Consider the following 5,815-nt stretch of genomic DNA (forward strand, 5'->3'; position numbering starts at 1 on the left):
AAGTCCATGTCTTCTCCCCTTACCCAGAGCAGACCTGGTTTTCCTTTCTTCAGAGCTCAAGGAAAGCCAACAGTTTTGCAGCCAAGGGAACCCAAGCCACCAAGTTTTGAAGGATAAAATCTGATCTCAAGTGTCTAAATGGAGGCTTAAAGCCCCAAAGTGGGGCTTAGATGCTCTCCTGCAGCTAGCATCAGCCAATGCCAGGGACACCCCGCACGGGCAAGGGCCAGCTTGTCCTCAGTTAGCCAGGGTGCCCTTGAACTACAGGAGACCTTCAAACAGCCCAAAACCAACCAGATCCAACCCAAAGCCAGAGCATGAAGGCAAGCCCAGGGGACGTGGGGACTTGGGGGCTTCCCACTGAGCACTCCTGGACACACAACGCTCATTCCCATTTTCCAAGCCCAGCAAGCGCCCCTATCCTCGCCAGCACAGCCTTCACCCCCAACCTCCCTCCAAGGAACAAGCCCTGGCCCCTACCCAAATCCCACCGGGTTGGGAGGCTGCAGAAGAAATGCAACCCACCCCCTCCCATGGCCGGACCTCTCCAGGCACCAACAAAACCTGGGAAAATCAGAAAGAAACAGAGTTTGCACAAGACATGAAGCAACTCGGAGCCCATCACAGCCAGAGCAACCTGCAAAGTCCCCAGCCCTCTCCCACCAGGACCCCAACCCTTGATCCCTGTTGGAGTTTTGCGCTTTCCAACCAGGCTAGAGAAGCCCCCTCTGCTCCATTCGCGGTCCTCCAGTGCCCCTCGTGCGCTCCCAGTAATCTCAACCTGCAGGAGCCGCTGGTGTGACTGGTACAGAGCCCTATTCCTCCTCTGGGGCAGGCAGAGCAGCCCCGTTTTCGGGGTGTCGGGGGATGCAACTCTTCCCTGCAGCCACCCCTGCTCCAGGACACCTCCTGGGGGAGACCCCTGGCCTGTCTCCAGCGAGGGACGAGTTGTCACTCCTAAGCATCAGCCTCCGGGGCCAGGGGGCAGCTCTGTTGGGGTACCAGCCACGTTATAACCAGTGAGGAACCCATGCATCGACCCATCGCCCGGGAATGGGACCCAGGTGGCCGGGGAAGGGGCTGTGGTGCCTTCGGCGCGGCTTCGGAGAGCAGCTGAAATGCCAAAACAATCATCACCCGACGGTAGCACCTGACGAAAGTCGTTTCGTCTCGTTTCTGTTCGTTTCGTCGTGTCTGTGCCCTCTCCCCGCACACCCGCCTCCTCCCCCTCACAAAACCTGTGTTCGTTTTGGGGTTTGGATTTTTGGTTTGGTTTTTTTTGTTTTTATTATTTCTGTTAATATCTTGAACTGTAAATGTTGTTTAGTTATGACCATTGCATACAGCTTTGGGCGATGTTTCTTTACAATGCATACTAATATATTATGGTTATTATATATGAATATATTTAATGACACGTGAAGAAGTTGTGGATTTTCTTGTTGTTTTTCCAAGTTGTTTCTTTTTTTTTTCCTTTTTTTTTTTTTTTTTTTTTTTTTTTTTTTTTATTTTTTCCTCTTCCTTTGTTTGTTTCGTTAGATTGGCTGTAATTGAACCCGAAGGAGCTTGTAACTGTTCAGCACCCACTCGGTAGAACTAAAGTCAGAAACCAGTTGAATAAACTCTTGTAAACTGTAAAAATCTCCAAGGATTTCTGCTTCCTCCTACACCACGGGCCGGCAAGCCCGAGGGATGGGGACCTGGGTGGGAAGGTGACAGTGTCCCCTCCACCTCTCTGGGTCTCTGCCAACATCCCCTTGGCAGGGTGCAAGGTGGTTTTGACCGTCAGCCCCAGCCGTGTGTCCGACCAGCACCCCCAGCAGCGCTCCCTGCCACGGCCCTTGGGGACAGTGGGGTCACCGCGGGCTCCCGGCAGGTGGGAGGGGGGTCCCCGCAGCACCTCTAGGCTCTGCGGGATTGCTGGGGGCTCTGGACTGGGGTACATCGCCCCTGGGCTCCCCATCCTTCCTCTGCTGCCAGAGAAGACAGTGTCTTGCAGCGGTAGAGCCAGGGCATGCTGAAACCTCTGGAACCTGCGCAGAGGGAGTGGACAGGCATGGGGAAAAGGGGACAGGGGACGGCCAGAGCCTGGGGTCAGGGGAGCTGCCAACCCCACTCCAGACCCGTTTTCTGCCCCCATCCACAGGCTGCTTGCCAGCGCCGTCCCCTTCTGCCCGGCCGGGGTCCGGGCTCCGTCACCCACCCCCATGGGGCATCTGTGGTGTCGGCGCTACCAGAGCCGCGGGTACTTGAGCCCAGGCAAGGGCTGGTGGCACAGAGAAGCCGGAGGTGGGGGGAAACAGAGGCAGCAAAACACTTCCAGGGAGGAAAACACAGGCAAAAGGCCCTGCAAGCTGCCGAGGGGTCAGCGCGCATGACCCACGCCCTTAGCGCCGCTGGTAATTTATGAATTCACAAACACCTTGGAGGTCAGAAATCTCAGATCTTTATTGCGGAGCCAAACGGGTCACAAGTGCCACCACCTCTGCTGCGGGGCTGTCGCCTGCCGCTCCGCAGAGAAGCAAATGGGTTTCTCTGATCCCTCTGGCTCCATGTCCTTCTGGCAGGCGGCTGGTTGTCCAAAGAAGACACGGTGGGTCTGAAAAGAGTGGAAAGAGCCTATTCCCACTGAAGGCCGGACCCGGAGCATTTGCTCTCAGCCTGATCCCATCTCTAAGCTCAGCACCAAGCTCACAGCCGACCTCCAGAAATACAGGAGTGTGAAAAGGCCCAGCAGCCATTCAAGATCTTTATCCTCACATAGGAGCTAGGGACTTCTTACCAAGGGCACTCAGATGTGTAAGCACCTCTAACACGTATCAGAACTTCCCCCAGCACTTGTATTTTTGATGAAATAACAACTGGAAACAGCTGAACTTCCAGGCACGTCCTCATTTGGGACAAATGCAGGAGGAGATGCAAGGGAAGGAGAAGCCCGGGATGTCTCTCCAGGTGAGCACCAGGGAAACACAGAAGATCTACACCTGGAGAAGCCACTGCAGGTACGCAACCCCGCAGCCCCACAGCGTGGGCTCAAGGGGCAGCTTGAGCATCCTTTGCCCCGTGCCAGGAAATCAGAGCAGCCAGCAGCATGGCGAAACCACGCTGGACCCCGGCAAGCCGGGCTCTCCCACCCCACTTGCCCAAAGCTAGCAATCGGTGGCTCTGGCATTTGAACCTTCCTTTTCCTTTGGTGGGGCAGGGAGACAGAAAAGCTTTCCACACACGGCAGAACACTGCCAAATCCACTTCTTTCTAATCAAACTCCTCACCCACGTGACACATGAAATGTTACCCAAAGGGCCAGTCTGAGAACCCCGTCGTTAGCCATCTCGGCAGAGCAAAGCCTCGCCTTTCTGCCTTTCCCAGGCACTAACAGAAAAAATGTGTTTGAGGCCCCAACAGGTCAGAAAACATCTTTTTAAAGCCTCTGTCAGAACAAAGTCACCACGACATGTTGATCAGGATGAATTATGCATCCATCCTGCGTGTCCTGGGAATTCAAACAAAACCTTAATTCCTGTTTTCATTAGAAGCCCAAGTCCGTAGCCTCGTCTCAATAAACCATGTTATTCTTCTGCTGTCACCAAACATCCAGGAGGCTGCACCGGAGCCGTGAGCAAGTCCTGCCACAGGGCTTGGGCACAGGCGGCTGCTGCTGAGAAACAGCCCCAGGGGTTTCCAGCGTGGGTCCCTCTGCACACCAGTGGCAGGAACACATCTCCAAAGCTTCCCTTTTATTTGTTTCCAGCTGGAGCAGCCTTGCTTAAAGCTCCATTTCTAATCTGGGATCAAGCAACAAAGTCACCAAAAACCTGTTGCATCCTTTTGAAAATCACAAGAATGCAAACCTATTCTTTTTTGCCCTCCCCTCCTTTGAAGGTTGTGAGATGAAGCATCTCTTCAAGGAAAAGCAAACAAGAGGACACAACCTAAATTGGACTTTTAAAGGCTTCAGGAAGGGTTTTCTCCAGAAAAGCTCATAGAGATAGTGTGAAAGCTCCCCCCCCCCCCCCCAGCCGCAGGTGTCATTTTGTTTGCTTCACAGGCAGAACGTGGTATCTGGTTACCCACCACCAAGTCCAAGCCTGGATTTCCCAAGGTGGGAGTGACTGCAAACACCAGATGAGGATGCTGAAGCCAGCAGAGCATGGTCTGCCTTGCCCCAAGATTTTGAATCCCTCCAGAGGAGCTGGTCCAGTTCCGACCTTCAGTGCTGAGCATCAGGAGATGGGTTGGGCACCAACACAGAACCCCATCTGAAGCCCAATGCCCTGCACCCCAAGGCATGGCCGTATCTACTGGGCTTTTTCTCCACCAAGCTCCTCTCTCCACCTACCCCTTGACCTTCCCAGGAGCACGCAGGCAGGGCAACGGTGCTCTTCAGCCCCAGGGCATGGTTCCTATCCATCAATGAGAGGTACATATTCGGTGGAGGACTCAACTGTTCCCCACCTCTGTTTCCTGCAAAAGCCCATCTTCTCCCATCACAGCCAGCTCTGTCATAGAACCACAGAATCGTTCAGGTTGGAAAAGCCCTTTAAGCTCATCAAGCTCAACCGTTCCCCTAACCCTGCCATCCCACCACTAAACCCTGGCCCTAAGCACCTCATCTGCCCAGCTGTTAAATACCCCCAGGGATAGGGACTCGACCCCTTCCCTGGGCAGCCCCTTCCAGTGCTTGACAGCCCTTGCGGGGAAGGAATTTTTCCCAATGTCCAATCTAAACCTCCCCTGGCACAACTTGAGGCTGTTTCCTCTCGTGCCATCGCCCGTTCCCTGGGAGCAGAGCCTGACACCCCCACCATCTCCCCCCTCCTGTCAGGCAGTTGTAGAGAGCGATAAGGGCTCCCCTCACCCTCCTCTTCTCTGTTGTCCCCATCTCAGATCCTGGAGCAACTGGGTCAAAGCCTCAGCTCCAGGCAACACCTGCATGCTGCAAGGAGAGAAATTTTGCATTCTGATCTGCAGATGGCCAAGCACTTAACGAAGAGGCCAGTGCCCAAATCCCAACTGATGGATGAGGAAACTGAGCCCAGAAGAGCAAAATGGCTTCATGTCACTCAAGAGGGGATGCAGCACCGGGACACCCTGGTTTCCCATCTCCCAGACCAGCACTAGATCTGCTGGACGTGCCACCACCCCAGCTGTGTGGGTGGAGAGCAGGGCGAGGGAAACGAGTGCCAAGAGCCTGGTGGGAGCAGTGCAAGGAGATAGCCCACCACCGTGGGTGAGGACCAGCCACGGCAAGCGAGGACCAGGGATGGCAAGCGTTAAGGATCCACCAACGTATGTCATGATACACATGAAGGCTGACAGGAATTGCTTTTTTCCTTTTCCAAATCAGCTCTCAGGAAATGGAAGCGTTGGAGAATCATTCAAGTGGAACACTAGATGGTAGGAAACAATAAAACCCCAGGCAGATAAGTTGTATATAAATGGATCGGCTTTTATTCAATATTTATTGCTTGCTCTATCAACTCTGAAATCAAACTGGCATGTATAACAAAATAATTATTTTCCTGGCCAGAAGCGAGCATTTGATACTTCTTCTTCATTAGTTTTTAAACAAGTACTCCTTCCTCTCCCTTTTAACAGTGCATGAAAAGTTATAAAAGCAAGAGGCAGCCCTCAATCGCCGAGATTAGTACATTAATGCCAGCACATCTCCTGTGGTCAGCCTGGCAGAGCCCGCCTTCCTCACGAGCACAGGCTGGGCAAGGCTTCCACCCTCATGCACCTGGTTCAGGACCCGCTGCTGTTTGCATTTCTATCCGTGGAGATCAACACCGATAACACCAATAACTCTCCCCCA

Source organism: Egretta garzetta, unplaced genomic scaffold (genome assembly GCF_000687185.1).
Source record: "Egretta garzetta isolate BGI_Z169 unplaced genomic scaffold, ASM68718v1 scaffold34, whole genome shotgun sequence".
Classification (NCBI taxonomy): Eukaryota; Metazoa; Chordata; class Aves; order Pelecaniformes; family Ardeidae; genus Egretta; species Egretta garzetta.